This window comes from Bombina bombina, chromosome 4, assembly GCF_027579735.1.
Source record: "Bombina bombina isolate aBomBom1 chromosome 4, aBomBom1.pri, whole genome shotgun sequence".
NCBI classification, from domain to species: domain Eukaryota; kingdom Metazoa; phylum Chordata; class Amphibia; order Anura; family Bombinatoridae; genus Bombina; species Bombina bombina.
This window is the reverse complement of record NC_069502.1, coordinates 15,443,952-15,461,332: the sequence shown is the minus strand read 5'-3', so window position 1 is coordinate 15,461,332 and position 17,381 is coordinate 15,443,952.

The window sequence follows — 17,381 nt, the reverse complement described above, 5'->3', positions numbered from 1 at the left end:
TATTCCTTGTCATTTAAGATGTTATCCTCCTTGGCTTCCTTCAACATTTCTGACAGCTTTTTCTTATATATGTTCACTGGATTCTCTCCTAATTCCTGATATGTACTCCCATCACTCAAAATCCTCTCATTTTCGTCATCATAATCTGTCTTGTTCATCACTACAATTCCTCCTCCTTTATCAGCAGATTTTATTGTGAGGTTATGGTTCTGTTCCAATTTCTTATTAGTTTGGAATTGTTTATTGGATAAGTTCTTATTTTTTAGACTCAACTTCTTATCATGGATATCCCGTATCTCTCTACACACTATTGTTTCAAAGGTCTCCAATGCGGTCCCTTTGTACGTTAAGGGATAGAATGTGGACTTTGGTTTGAGGTCCGTATGTTTATAACGGTCCTCTCGTGTAGCTTTATCATATTCCTTAAATCCATGATTCGTCCTTTCAAGTGGGGATTTTAAAAAGAATCTCTTTAGGGTGAGTTTCCTGATGAACTCTTTAGTGTTCACAAAGGTGTTGAATTTATCGAGACTTCTAGATGGTGCAAAGGATAACCCGAGGCCTAAAATCGATCTTTCATCTTTATTTAATTCATAAGAACTTAGGTTAAATATCCCTTTGTTGGACTCTTTATCCTTGTGTTCATCATTATTCTCCTCCATCTTCTTTTTTACTTTGACCCCTCCTCTCTTTCCTCTATGGTTTTTGTTTTTACCTTTGTTGTTGACTGGTTTTCCTCCCATTCCCTGTGGTGGTGATGGTCCAGTGCTAAAAAAGTAGGGGTAGCCGAAGATGATGGATGAGATCCTTCCAAATCTTGTGATGTTTGAAGACTTAATGTACGGATCTTCTTGTTGTCTCCTCTATCACCCTTTCTTTCAGGGTTCTCACTTCTTTTAGATTCTTTTGATTTCTCAGCATTCCCATTTTCTGCTCGTTTCTGTTGTCTTCCCATTCCTCTTGGTGATCCATAATCCTGGTCACGTCTTCTATCAAATGATCTCTCTTCACCATAGTTCCATCTTTGTTGGAAGTCTCTCTTGTCATAAGGGTATTGTCCTTCTCGATTTCTCCAATCTCTCTCTTGGTGGTTTTGATTCCTCCGAATTCTTTGCTCATATCTCTCTCCATGATAGTGTTCATATTGGCTTGTTCTTTCTCCATAGTTATCTGTTTCCTGCTCCCTTCTTCCCCTCCTTGGATCATATTGTCTATTTCCCCATCTGCGATCTTTATGGGGTTCCTCATAATAGTTATAGTGCCTATTGTGATTATATGTACCCCCAAAGTTTTGATATGGTCTCCCATGGTTATTCCTAAAATTTCTATTTGAATAGTATGATCCCCGGTATTGGGGTCCACTATATCCATTATGGTTATTTTTGGGATTTCTATTCTTTACATAGTATGGTTGATGATAATATTCATCCTTATACTTTTCATGTGTGGATGGTCTCTCTGTTTGTATGTTCCCCCTATAACTCTCACGTTTGTTACTATTCTCATAGTAAGTGTTGTCATGTTTGTCTTCTACAGGTCTTGAATATGTGTTATCTCTCCCATTTTTCTTTTTCTTATATGATACTTTTGTCCATGTGCTAGGATCATCAGTATCATTAACTATATCGGTATTTTCCTCTCCTAAATCCTCCCCAACAGCTAGTTCAATCTGTTCTTCATCTTTTTTCTTCTTTTCTATCTCTCTCATAAGTTTCTTAGTTTTCTTTTTTATAATCTCTTCCTTAATTTTGCTAACTTTCTTAAACAATGTTTCTTTTTTGTCTGCAATATCCTCAATCTCTGGTCCCGAGTTTTCTAAATTGACAATGATGACTTCATTGTCCTTAATTTCAAGATCTATATTGGTTAATAATGCTTCTCTGTATTCAATGATCAGTTCCATTAGTTTTTTTGAGGTTTCAATTAGCACATTTTTCCATTTTTCTGCCATAGTGTCTGACAATGGAAATGCACAATCTTTATGTACCAATAGCCCCTTCGGGATTACTTCTAATTCTAAACATTTCTTCATGAATGAAATTTCTCCCTTATATTTAACCTCAGAAATTAACAGTTTTTCCAATTCTTTAAATATTAACTGTACGTCTATAGTCTCTTCATCATCTCTTGTTGGGTTCTCCCCCCTATAACTTTGAATGACCGTGATATCAATAGACTGTCTTAGACTATGGAATGAATCCATCATGTTCAAATAAATTGCTGACAGCGGCTGCTAGGTGCAAACTAGGACAAACCAAATATTTTAAGATAGATTCACCAAGCGCCTGCTGAAAATGACCCTTGGCTCAGATAAATTGACCCCTAGTGGTCAAAAAAAGGGAAACAAAAATGATTCAGAACTTTATCAAAGCGCCAACTTAGGAAGGCCGGGTCTTGGGTACACTAACACTTCACAAATGGATTTTGGTATATCTATTATGATACAATAAAAACAATAATAACCAGTGAAATTCCAACAGTGTGCATATATGTTTTTGGTTCAATCTTGTATTTAAACAATATTGGTAGCTAAAATTGGTAAATGGTTTATTTTAAAAAACAGTCCTTCTTAAAATCTTTAAAAATAAAACAATCTAAAATCTAAAAAGTCCCTCATGGATCCATGTTAACAGTCTAGTAATTCTTCCAACCTTTCATTGGAGTCAATATATTGTTAACACTAATAACTGCTTGTTAAATTTCTGACGGTTTAGAAAACTCCCTTAAGCAAAGCACTGGGTTGGGATAACTTTGATATCCCAAGTAGTGCTTTCCACGTTTTAAGTGGGGAGCAACGAAAAAATAGCTTTCAATGTCTCCTATTATCAGTATCAGTCCGGTGGTTGTGTGGCAGTTAAAATACAAATCAACAGTAGTGTAAAAAATAAACAGTAGTGTAAAAAATAAACAGTAGTGTAAAAAATAAACAGTAGTGTAAAAAATAAATGGATAGACGTTATTAAATACTGGTGTTCAGTGATGCAAAAATATATATAGTGTGTGACAATTTCAAAATTAAACTAAATGTTAAAGGTGACTTCCTAAAATTAATATGAAATTCTTTCAAAAATCGTGCTAAATATTCCTTTCAAAAAACGTGAAAAAGAAAACAAAGTATAATCCTCAGGTGAAAAAATATATATAAATACACTTGTGAGAAATAGTCAAATGAATAATCTTCAATTCAGTGCTAATTCCAAAATTGTATAAAAAACTATATAAAATATAAAAAATAATAGTAAAAAATGGTCCATGAAAATAAGTGATGTTATGTAAAAGTCAGAAACCTTGCTTGCAAAAAAATGTCCTCACAATCCTATGTGTGCGAGATTCTTCAGGCAGCCCTGGGTTCCTTTGCCCTCAAGTGTATGGTCCCTCAGCCTTTTCAAGCCTTTCCCTCTCCTTGCTAGCTCGCGGTCCCTCTGCCGAAAAAGTATATAATAGTGTAGATTGCTACAGATATGTGGAAAATATGAAATAACACTTACCAGCCAACGCGTTTCGGTCCAAAATGACCTTTCTCAAGACTGGTTTTACCTATAATGCCGGGCATTTAAATACCCTGTCGTTAATGACCTTTCCATAGCACCGGAAGTGTTTGTTTAACATCTCCGTTTTTAAGTCATTCTAACAAATGTTTTATATCTGTAATATCTTGTATAATCCTCCTATTGTTTGCAAAACTAAGAGACTTTTGTATATTCCTTTAATTATTAGGTTATTTTTTAAACCGATTATTGTCCTTTTCTATCGGCTATTATGGTGGCCTAAATTCCGCCTGTGATTCGCTGTTCTTGGGGGTGTGTAAAAAATGTGTTCCCTTATTGGATGGTTTGCCGTATGTATTTGCTTATACTTCCTTACGGTGTCGTTATAACGAATGTTTATAACTGTAATGTTGCAATTGTTTACAGTCAGAAAACAATAGTAGAAGCCTTTATATGTTCATTTCTTAGGTTATTTTACAACCCGATTTTCGTCCATTTCTATTGGCTATTCAAGTGGCCTAGATTCCTCCTATCATTCGCTGTTCTTGGGGGTGTATAAAAAGTGTGCTTTCTTATTGGATGGTTTGCCGTGTGTATTTACTTATATTTCCTTATGACACATGGATCAAAATATCGCTACAAAAACCGGATATTTCATCTGCTTTAGTTATATTCTTAATGCTCATGAACTTTTTCAATATATTATTTCCTCGTCGTTTGCGAACTCATTAATTTATTAGGGTTTTGCTAGTTAGCTGTATTGTTCCTTTACTAGCTACCCTCAGGGGCTTGAACGCTTGAACTCTTTGGATAGAAGAACCTAAATCCCAGCAGGCTTACCTCTTGTACTTGAACTGAGAATGGCCAAACATCAACTTTAAGGGATATGTTTGAACTCTTTGGATAGAAGAACCTAAATCCCAAACCCCCTCACCTCGTAGATCCCATCTAGTGACCAATTCCAAACCACACTTATCCTATCTGGCAGAAAGGAAGACCTGGAAAAACAAAATGGAAAGATCTGGAAAATGATTGGGTTTCCGATCACATTTGATTTAAATCAAAATAAACATTTCCATGGATTTATTTTCCGATATTTGAAATCCATCTTACCACACTCAACTTGACTTAATGTCAAGGAATAACTTACAACTCACATAAAAAATATATCTCTTACTAGTTATATGAAAAGGATATATCTCTCACTAGTTGTAAGAGGAGCCCACAATATTTGGGGCTACTGAACACACTATATGAAAGTCCCATTGTGTATATGAAGACACTAATCCTAATTCCTGTAGGCACATAAATTTAGAGTGGAAATGTTCTCTCTGTCTATGCTAATAACTAATTATTGATTAAAACACTTCCAAAGAAGACTTTGTAAATATTTAAATATATAGACCATCACTCAAATATTCAACACATTGTATACCAATAATTACATATAGAACCTCTTAGAAATAGAAGGATCATGAGAACTATAGAAAACGGGTACTAGGGAGAAGCTTTTAGGAGCGATCTTTATATAAATAAATGGATTGTACAAAGTGCATTTAAAGATAGAAAACCGAATACCATATATAGATAAAGAAAAAAATAATCAATCGTAAGGAATAGTGTTTAGGACAAACCAATATTAAGTTTTCAAGCTCGGATAATTTGAACCGGCAGATAAAGAGTTAAATACATTGCTGACAGCAAAAACTGGTGGATGTATACGATTCAGAAAGAGTATCAGAAATGAAGGGTGTGGATTATATTGATTATATTTATTATAGGAGAGCAAAAAATCAATCTCATTTTTGTAAGCGATATTAGGGAATAAGGTAAATTTACTAAAATATTCAAGTTAAGAAACATACTTTTAGAACGAAACATAAGGGTAAGTTAATTTCGCAGACTCATTTAATATACATTCAAAGATCACTAATGAAAATAAGCTTTTTTGTTTCCCCTGGGGCGATTTCCATTATGAAGAAAGTTGAACCTATTGGTATATAGGGAAATAGATTGACGTATATAGGTTTGAATACCCAATAGGGATGAACACACATGGGTCTAAACACCCAATAGGAAAACCCATAAGTCACACACCCCTGAGGGTAGCTAGTAAAGGAACAATACAGCTAACTAGCAAAACCCTAATAAATTAATGAGTTCGCAAACGACGAGGAAATAATATATTGAAAAAGTTCATGAGCATTAAGAATATAACTAAAGCAGATGAAATATCCGGTTTTTGTAGCGATATTTTGATCCATGTGTCATAAGGAAATATAAGTAAATACACACGGCAAACCATCCAATAAGAAAGCACACTTTTTATACACCCCCAAGAACAGCGAATGATAGGAGGAATCTAGGCCACTTGAATAGCCAATAGAAATGGACGAAAATCGGGTTGTAAAATAACCTAAGAAATGAACATATAAAGGCTTCTACTATTGTTTTCTGACTGTAAACAATTGCAACATTACAGTTATAAACATTCATTATAACGACACCGTAAGGAAGTATAAGCAAATACATACGGCAAACCATCCAATAAGGGAACACATTTTTTACACACCCCCAAGAACAGCGAATCACAGGCGGAATTTAGGCCACCATAATAGCCGATAGAAAAGGACAATAATCGGTTTAAAAAATAACCTAATAATTAAAGGAATATACAAAAGTCTCTTAGTTTTGCAAACAATAGGAGGATTATACAAGATATTACAGATATAAAACATTTGTTAGAATGACTTAAAAACGAAGATGTTAAACAAACACTTCCGGTGCTATGGAAAGGTCATTAACGACAGGGTATTTAAATGCCCGGCATTATAGGTAAAACCAGTCTTGAGAAAGGTCATTTTGGACCGAAACGCGTTGGCTGGTAAGTGTTATTTCATATTTTCCACATATCTGTAGCAATCTACACTATTATATACTTTTTTCGGCAGAGGGACCGCGAGCTAGCAAGGAGAGGGAAAGGCTTGAAAAGGCTGAGGGACCATACACTTGAGGGCAAAGGGACCCAGGGCTGCCTGAAGAATCTCGCACACATAGGATTGTGAGGACATTTTTTTGCAAGCAAGGTTTCTGACTTTTACATAACATCACTTATTTTCATGGACCATTTTTTACTATTATTTTTTATATTTTATATAGTTTTTTATACAATTTTGGAATTAGCACTGAATTGAAGATTATTCATTTGACTATTTCTCACAAGTGTATTTATATATATTTTTTCACCTGAGGATTATACTTTGTTTTCTTTTTCACGTTTTTTGAAAGGAATATTTAGCACGATTTTTGAAAGAATTTCATATTAATTTTAAGAAGTCACCTTTAACATTTAGTTTAATTTTGAAATTGTCACACAATATATATATTTTTGCATCACTGAACACCAGTATTTAATAACGTCTATCCATTTATTTTTTACACTACTGTTTATTTTTTACACTACTGTTTATTTTTTACACTACTGTTGATTTGTATTTTAACTGCCACACAACCACCGGACTGATACTGATAATAGGAGACATTGAAAGCTATTTTTCGTTGCTCCCCACTTAAAACGTGGAAAGCACTACTTGGGATATCAAAGTTATCCCAACTCAGTGCTTTGCTTAAGGGAGTTTTCTAAACCGTCAGAAATTTAACAAGCAGTTATTAGTGTTAACAATATATTGACTCCAATGAAAGGTTGGAAGAATTACTAGACTGTTAACATGGATCCATGAGGGACTTTTTAGATTTTAGATTGTTTTATTTTTAAAGATTTTAAGAAGGACTGTTTTTTAAAATAAACCATTTACCAATTTTAGCTACCAATATTGTTTAAATACAAGATTGAACCAAAAACATATATGCACACTGTTGGAATTTCACTGGTTATTATTGTTTTTATTGTATCATAATAGATATACCAAAATCCATTTGTGAAGTGTTAGTGTACCCAAGACCCGGCCTTCCTAAGTTGGCGCTTTGATAAAGTTCTGAATCATTTTTGTTTCCCTTTTTTTGACCACTAGGGGTCAATTTATCTGAGCCAAGGGTCATTTTCAGCAGGCGCTTGGTGAATCTATCTTAAACTATTCTAAAATACAAATAGAAAAGCTCTTTTACCTTACCAGCCCTTAAAAGGGCCTTTTGCGGGGCATGCCCCAAAGAATTCAGCTCTTTTGCCCGTAAAAAAACCATACAATACCCCCCCAACATTACAACCCACCACCCACATACCCCTAATCTAACCCAAACCCCCCTTAAATAAACCTAACACTAAGCCCCTGAAGATCTCCCTACCTTATCTTCACCATGCCGGGTATCACCGATCCGTCCAGAGGAGCCTCCGAAGTCTTCATCCAAGCCCAAGCGGGGGCTGAAGAAGTCCATCATCGGGCTGAAGAGGTCCATCATCCGGCTGAAGTCTTGATCCAAGCGGGCGCTGAAGAGGTCCATCATCGGGCTGAAGTCTTGATCCAAGCGGGCGCTGAAGAGGTCCATCATCAGGCTGAAGTCTTCTATCAAGCGGCATCTTAAATCTTCATCCATCCGGTGCGGAGCCATCTTCTTCCAGCCGACGCGGATCCATCCTCTTCTACCGACGCCTACTCGCCGAATGACGGTTCCTTTAAGGGACATCATCCAAGATGGCGTCCCTCGAATTCCGATTGGCTGATAGGATTCTATCAGCCAATCGGAATTAAGGTAGGATAATTCTGATTAGTTCAATCCGATTGGCTGACCCAATCAGCCAATCAGATTGAGCTCGCTTGAAGATTGAAGATGCCGCTTGATAGAAGAATTCAGCCCGATGATGGACATCTTTAGCGCCCGCTTGAATCAAGACTTCAGCCCGATGATGGACCTTTTCAGCCCGATGATGGACTTCTTCAGCCCCCGCTTGGATCAAGACTTCAGCCCGATGATGAACCTCTTCAGCCCGATGATGGACTTCTTCAGCCCCCGCTTGGGCTTGGATGAAGACTTTGGAGGCTCCTCTGGACGGATCGGTGATACCCGGCGTGGTGAAGATAAGGTAGGGAGATCTTCAGGGGCTTAGTGTTAGGTTTATTTAAGGGGGGTTTGGGTTAGATTAGGGGTATGTGGGTGGTGGGTTGTAATGTTGGGGGGGGGGGTATTGTATGTTTTTTTTTACTGGCAAAAGAGCTGAATTCTTTGGGGCATCCCCTGCAAAAGGCCCTTTTAAGGGCTGGTAAGGTAAAAGAGCTTTTCTATTTGTATTTTAGAATAGGGTAGGGCATTTTTTTATTTTAGGGGGCTTTGTTATTTTATTAGGGGGCTTAGAGTAGGTGTAATTAGCTTAAAATTGTTGTAATCTTTTTCTAATGTTTGTAAATTATTTTTTTATTTTTTGTAACTTAGTTCTTTTTTTATTTTTTGTACTTTAGTTAGTTTATTTAATTGTATTTATTTGTAGGTATTTTATTTAATTAATTTATTGATAGTGTAGTGTTAGGTTTAATTGTAGATAATTGTAGGTATTTTATTTAATTAATTTATTGATAGTGTAGTGTTAGGTTTAATTGTAACTTAGGTTAGGATTTATTTTACAGGTAATTTTGTAATTATTTTAACTAGGTAGCTATTAAATAGTTCTTAACTATTTAATAGCTATTGTACCTGGTTAAAATAAATACAAAGTTGCCTGTAAAATAAATATTAATCCTAAAATAGCTGCAATATAATTATTATTTATATTGTAGCTATATTAGGGTTTATTTTACAGGTAAGTATTTAGCTTTAAACAGGAATAATTTATTTAATAAGATTTTATTTTTTTCGTTAGATAAAAATTATATTTAATTTAGGGGGGTGTTAGTGTTAGGGTTAGACTTAGCTTTAGGGGTTAATAAATTTAATAGAGTAGCGGTGAGGTCCGGTCGGCAGATTAGGGGTTAATACTTGAAGTTAGGTGTCGGTGATGTTAGGGAGGGCAGATTAGGGGTTAATACTATTTATTATAGGGTTATTGAGGCGGGAGTGAGGCCGATTAGGGGTTAATAACTTTATTATAGTAGCGGTGAGGTCCGGTCGGCAAATTAGGGGTTAATAAGTGTAGGTAGGTGGCGGCGACGTTGGGGACGGCAGATTAGGAGTTAATAAATATAATATTGGGGTCAGCGGTGTTAGGGGCAGCAGATTAGGGGGACCTAGGGATAACGTAGGTGGCGGCGGTGTACGGAGCGGCAGATTAGGGGTTAAAAAAAATATGCAGGGGTCAGCGATAGCGGGGGCGGCAGATTATGGGTTAATAAGTGTAAGATTAGGGGATTTTAGACTCGGGGTTCATGTTAGGGTGTTAGGTGCAGACGTAGGAAGTGTTTCCCCATAGGAAACAATGGGGCTGCGTTAGGAGCAGAACGCTGCTTTTTTGCAGGTGTTAGGTTTTTTTTTCAGCTCAAACGGCCCCATTGTTTCCTATGGGGGAATCATGCACGAGCACGTTTTTGAAGCTGGCCGCGTCCGTAAGCACCGCTGGTTTTGAGAGTTGCAGTGGCGGTAAATTATGCTATACGCTCCCTTTTTGGAGCCGAACGCAGCCCTCCTGTGAACTCTCAATACCAGCGGTATTTAAAAGGTGCGGGATAAAAAAAGCACGCGTAGCTAACGCATCCCTTTGGCCGCAGAACTCTAAATCTAGCGGATAATTTCCAGGATGGGTGAAGAGGATCACTGCTTGGATCAATTTGCACTAGACCTGCAAACCCTGCTGACTCGCACTGCACATTTGGATAAAAGTGTCCGGCAAGTAATGGCTGCTCCTGTTTCCGCTACTGCACCTATGCCTACCAGGAGTATGTCCAGTTCTGCACCTCTACCTCAGCGATATGGAGGCGATCCTAATCAGTGCAGAGGGTTTTTGAACCAGGTGGGCATTTACTTTGAGATGTTACCTCAGGGGTTTCTCTCTGACAGAGCTAAGGTGGGATTTCTCATCTCGTTACTCTCTGACACAGCTCTTGCCTGGGCTAATCCCTCGTGGGAGACTAATAAACCTGTGATTTCAAATTACCCTGAATTTGTGGCCTCCTTTCGAAGGGTATTTGATGTTCCAGCTCGCTCCTCCTCTGCTGCTAAATTACTCATGTCCATTCAGCAAGGTACAAGATCTGTTGCTCAGTATGCCATTGAGTTCCGTACGCTTGCAGCAGAGGTAGGCTGGAACAATGAAGCCCTTGTTGCCGCCTTCTTTCATGGGCTCTCTGATGCGATTAAAGACGAAGTTGCTGCCAGAGATTTACCAGAGGATCTCGAGGCATTGGTGTCTTTTTTGATCCTAATTGACATCAGACTAAGTGAGAGGCCTTCTTTCAAGGAGCGCTTGAGAAAGCCTCCTGTACCGTTGTCTCCTACGTGTTTGTTCCCACCCATGCCTCCCTCTCCTCCTATGTCTCCTGGTCCCGAGTCACCAGGTACTGCTGAGCCGATGCAGTTGGAATTCACACATCTCTCCACGGCGGAGAGGGCCTTTAGGAGGAGGGAGGGGCTCTGCCTCTATTGTGGGTTACAGGGCCACCTTTTGAAGTCTAGTCCTACACGGCCAGGAAACGCTTACACCTAAGGTCCTGTCGGGGGCAGACCTTAGGTGGTTTATCCTTGTCCCTGGAACCGCTAAAGGAGAAACCTTTGGTCACGGTTGTCCTTTCCTGGGTGGACTACTCCATAGTCACCCAGGCTCTTGTTGACTCTGGTGCTGCGGGCTATTTCATTGACAGTGCTTTTGTATCAAAGCACTCCATCCCTGTTTTGCCTCGGTCCGTTCCGCTTGCAATTGAGGCCATTGATGGCATGCCCCTTCAGCCCACACTCGTTACTCACGAAACCGCTCCGTTGTCCATGGCTGTTGGGGCTCTCCATTTTGAAACCCTCCAGTTCCAGGTGATAAACTCTCCGCATTTTCCGGTTGTTCTGGGTTATCCCTGGCTCCAAAAGCACAATCCCAGTCTCGACTGGCGCAGGTCCGAAATTTTGTTGTGGTCTCCGCAATGTATTTCCACTTGTCTTCAGAAACCAGTTAAAGTCTTGTGCACTTCTTCAGTATCTCAATTACCAGAGAAGTACCGAGAGTTCCTAGACATTTTTGACAAGGTGCGTGTCGGTACGTTGCCTCCTCACCAGTCTTACGATTGTGCCATAGACCTGCAACCCGGAGCCATTCCTCCTCGGGGCCGGGTTTACCCTCTGTCTGTTGCAGAGAATTGTGCTATGGAGGAGTATGTTTCCGATGCTCTGTCGCGGGGGATCATCCGCAAATCCTGCTCTCCTGCAGGGGCTGGCTTCTTCTTTGTGAAGAAAAAGGGTGGCGAGTTAAGATCATGCATCGATTATAGGGGTCTTAATCGTCTTACCATTAAGAATGCTTACCCTATTCTGCTCATTACGGAACTCTTTGACCACCTCAAGGGAGCTACGGTCTTTACTAAGCTTGATTTGAGAGGAGCGTACAATCTCGTTAGGATCAAGGAGGGCCACGAAAGGAAAACAGCATTTAACACCAGGAGCGGGCATTATGAGTATCTTGTAATGCCCTTTGGCCTATGTAATGCTCCTGCTGTTTTCAGGAATTTATTAATGATGTCCTACGAGATATGTTGCAACAGTGTGTTGTGGTGTACTTAGACGACATCCTCATACACTCACCCACACTTGAGGCTCATCGTTCTGATGTTACACGGGTTCTTCAGAGACTACGGGGCCTATTTATCAAGCCGTCAACCTCAAATACACTGGAATTCTGCAGCGTATTTGAGGCGAGGCTGATTCACCTTAGTTATCAAAGGCTAGAGACCGGCAAAAGTAGAATTTTGTGACGTAAGCTTCGATCCGCCGGACTCAGTCCGACACAGATCGATTCTTACGTCACTCCAGATGTTCCGCACACAAGTGCGGCACTATCTGACTACTTTTGCTAGTTATCAAAAAACTAGCAGGTACGCTCGGCACTTTTCCGGCCCAGCGTACCTGGTTTTCAAACCGCCGCCCTGGAGGCGGCGGATCCCATAGGAATCAATGGTAGTCTGACCATAGTGAAAGTACAAGTTCGCTGCTGCCAGACATCCCATTGATTCCTATGGGAGATGTCTACACCTAACACCCTAACATGTACCCCAAGTCTAAACACCTCTAGGGGCCTAGTTATCAAGCCGTCAACCTCAAATACGCTGCGTATTCCGCAGCGTATTTGTGGCGAGGCTGATACGCCTTAGTTATCAAAGGCTCGAGACCGGCAAAAGTAGAATTTTGTGACGTAAGCTTCGATCCGCCGGACTCAGTCCGACACAGATCGATTCTTATGTCACTCCAGATGTTCCGCACACAAGTGCGGCACATTCTCACTACTTTTGCTAGCTATCAAAAAACTAGCAGGTACGCTCGGCACTTTTACGGCCCAGCGTACCTGGTTTTCAAAGCGCCAGCCTGGAGGCGGCGGATCCCATAGGAATCAATGGGAGTCTGACCATAGCGAAAGTACAAGTTCGCTGCTGACAGACATCCCATTGATTTCTATGGGAGCTGTCTACACCTAACACCCTAAAATGTACCCCGAGTCTAAACACCACTAATCTGACCCCCCCTACACCGCCGCAACTAAATAAAGTTATTACCCCCTAAACCGCCGCTCCCGGAGCCCACCGCAAGCTACTCTATACATATTAACCCCTAAACCGCCGCTCCCGGAGCCCACCGCAACTATAATAAATGTATTAACCCCTAAACCGCCGCTCCCTGAACCCGCCGCAACCTATATTAAATGTATTAACCCCTATCCTGCCCCCCCTACACCGTCGCCACCTATAATACATTTATTAACCCCTAATCTGCCCCCCCTACACCGTCGCCACCTATAATAAATTTATTAACCCCTATCCTGCCCCCCACTACGCCGCCGCCACTGTAATAAAATTATTAACCCCTAAACCTAACCCTAACCCTAACGCCCCCTAACTTAAATATTAATTAAATAAATCTAAATAAATTAACTCTTATTAACTAAATGAATCCTATTTAAAACTAAATACTTACCTTTAAAATAAACCCTAATATAGCTACAATATAAATAATAATTATATTCTAGCTATCTTAGGATTTATATTTATTTTACAGGTACCTTTCAATTTATTTTAACCATGTACAATAGCTATTAAATAGTTATTAACTATTTAATAGCTTACCTAGCTAAAATAAAGAGAAATGTACCTGTGAAATAAATCCTAAACTAAGTTACAATTACACCTAACACTACACTATACTTTAATAAATTATTCCTATTTAAAAATAAATACTTACCTGTAAAATAAACCCTAAGATAGCTACAATGTAATTAATAATTATATTATAGCTATCTTAGGATTTATATTTATTTTACAGGTAACTTTGTATTTATTTTAGCTAGTTAGAATAGTTATTAAATAGTTATTAACTATTTAATAACTACCTAGCTAAAAGAAATACAAAATTACCTGTAAAATAAATCCTAACTTAAGTTACAATTAAACCTAATACTACACTATCATTAAATTAACTAAATAAACTACCTACAAATAACTACAATGAAATACAATTACATAAACTAACTAAAGTACAAAAAATAAAAAAAGCTAAGTTACAAAAAATAAAAAATTAAGTTACAAACATGTTAAAAATATTACAACAATTTTAAGCTACTTACACCTAATCTAAGCCCCCTAATAAAATAACAAACCCCCCCAAAATAAAAAAAATCCCTACCCTATTCTAAATTACATAAATTTCAAAGCTCTTTTACCTTACCAGCCCTTAAAAGGGCCATTTGTGGGGGCATGCCCCAAAAAGTTCAGCTCTTTTGCCTGTAAAATAAAAATACAACCCCCCCCAACATTAAAACCCACCACCCACATACCCCTAATCTAACCCAAACCCCCCTTACAAAAACCTAACACTAATCCCCTGAAGATCATCCTACCTTGAGTCGTCTTCACTCAGCCGAGCCACCGATGGAACTGAAGAGGACATCCGGAGCGGAAGAAGTTAATCCTCCAAGCGGCGCTGAAGAAATCTTCCATCCGATGAAGTCATCATCCAGGCGGCGCTGAAGAAGTCTTCGATCCGGCCGATGTCATCTTCAAAGAGGCGCTGAAGAGGTCTTCTATCCGGGCGAAGTCATCTTCCAAGCCGGGTCTTGAATCTTCCTTCCGCCGACGCGGAACCACCTTCTTCACCGACGGACTACGACGAATGACGGCTCCTTTAAGGGACGTCATCCAAGATGGCGTCCCCTCAATTCCGATTGGCTGATAGGATTCTATCAGCCAATCGGAATTAAGGTAGGAAAATCTGATTGGCTGATGGAATCAGCCAATCAGATTCAAGTTCAATCCGATTGGCTGATCCAATCAGCCAATCAGATTGAGCTCGCATTCTATTGGCTGATCGGAACAGCCAATAGAATGCGAGCTCAATCTGATTGGCTGATTCCATCAGCCAATCAGATTTTCCTACCTTAATTCCGATTGGCTGATAGAATCCTATCAGCCAATCGGAATTGAGGGGACGCCATCTTGGATGACGTCCCTTAAAGGAGCCGTCATTCGTCGTAGTCCGTCGGTGAAGAAGGTGGTTCCGCGTCGGCGGAAGGAAGATTCAAGACCCGGCTTGGAAGATGACTTCGCCCGGATAGAAGACCTCTTCAGCGCCTCTTTGAAGATGACATCGGCCGGATCGAAGACTTCTTCAGCGCCGCCTGGATGATGACTTCATCGGATGGAAGATTTCTTCAGCGCCGCTTGGAGGATTAACTTCTTCCGCTCCGGATGTCCTCTTCAGTTCCATCGGTGGCTCGGCTGAGTGAAGACGACTCAAGGTAGGATGATCTTCAGGGGATTAGTGTTAGGTTTTTGTAAGGGGGGTTTGGGTTAGATTAGGGGTATGTGGGTGGTGGGTTTTAATGTTGGGGGGGGTTGTATTTTTATTTTACAGGCAAAAGAGCTGAACTTTTTGGGGCATGCCCCCACAAATGGCCCTTTTAAGGGCTGGTAAGGTAAAAGAGCTTTGAAATTTATGTAATTTAGAATAGGGTAGGGATTTTTTTTATTTTGGGGGGGTTTGTTATTTTATTAGGGGGCTTAGATTAGGTGTAAGTAGCTTAAAATTGTTGTAATATTTTTAACATGTTTGTAACTTAATTTTTTATTTTTTGTAACTTAGCTTTTTTTATTTTTTGTACTTTAGTTAGTTTATGTAATTGTATTTCATTGTAGTTCTTTGTAGGTAGTTTATTTAATTAATTTAATGATAGTGTAGTGTTAGGTTTAATTGTAACTTAAGTTAGGATTTATTTTACAGGTAATTTTGTATTTCTTTTAGCTAGGTAGTTATTAAATAGTTAATAACTATTTAATAACTATTCTAACTAGCTAAAATAAATACAAAGTTACCTGTAAAATAAATATAAATCCTAAGATAGCTAGAATATAATTATTAATTATATTGTAGCTATCTTAGGGTTTATTTTACAGGTAAGTATTTAGTTTAAATAGGAATAATTTATTAAAGTATAGTGTAGTGTTAGGTGTAATTGTAACTTAGGTTAGGATTTATTTCACAGGTACATTTCTCTTTATTTTAGCTAGGTAAGCTATTAAATAGTTAATAACTATTTAATAGTTATTGTACATGGTTAAAATAAATTGAAAGGTACCTGTAAAATAAAAATAAATCCTAAGATAGCTAGAATATAATTATTATTTATATTGTAGCTATATTAGGGTTTATTTTAAAGGTAAGTATTTAGTTTTAAATAGGATTCATTTAGTTAATAAGAGTTAATTTATTTAGATTTATTTAATTAATATTTAAGTTAGGGGGGCGTTATGGTTAGGGTTAGACTTAGGTTTAGGGGTTAATAATTTTATTACAGTGGCGGCGGCGTAGTGGGGGGCAGGATAGGGGTTAATAAATTTATTATAGGTTGCGGCGGGTTCATGGAGCTGCGGTTTAGGGGTTAAACTATTTATTTAGTTGCGGAGAGGTGCGGGATCAGCAGGATAGGGGTTAATAATTTTATAATAGAGGGCGACGGTATAGGGGGGGCAGGATAGGGGTTACTAGGTATAATGTAGGTGGCAGCGGTGTCCGGGAGCGGCGGTTTAGGGGTTAATACATTTATCAGAGTTGCGGCAGGGTCTAGGAGCGGCGGTTTAGGGGTTAGTAACTTTATTGAGTTGCGGGGGGCTCCGGGGGCGCCGGTATAGGGGGTAGAACAGTGCAGTTTAGTGTGAGTGCTTAGTGACAGGCTAGCAATAAAGCTGGGAAAAAGCCGAAGGGCAGCGAGATCGGATGAGTGATAACTGTCACAGTCCGCTGCTCATCGCCCCGCGGCTTTTTGACAGCTTTATTTGATAACTTAGGCGTATTTTTTCAGGTCCGCGGCAGCGATGGTAGGTGAGCTTAGGCGGACGTATTGGGCCGGCGAAGCCAGAAAAGTAGACGGCTTGATAACTAGCCCCCCTAATCTGCCCCCCTACACCGCCGCAACTAAATAAAGTTATTACCCCCTAAACCGCCGCTCCCGGAGCCCACCGCAAGCTACTCTATACATATTAACCCCTAAACCGCCGCTCCATGACCCAGCCGCAACTATAATAAATGTATTAACCCCTAAACCGCCGCTCCCAGACCCCGCCGCCACCTACATGATACCTATTAACCCCTATCCTGCCCCCCTATACCGCCGCCCTCTATAATACATTTATTAACCCCTATCCTGCTGATCCCGCACCTCGCAGCAAATAAATAAATAGTTTAACTCCTAAACCGCCGCTCCAGGACCCCGCCGCAACCTATATTAAACTTATTAACCCCTAATCTGCCCCCCTACACCTATAATACATT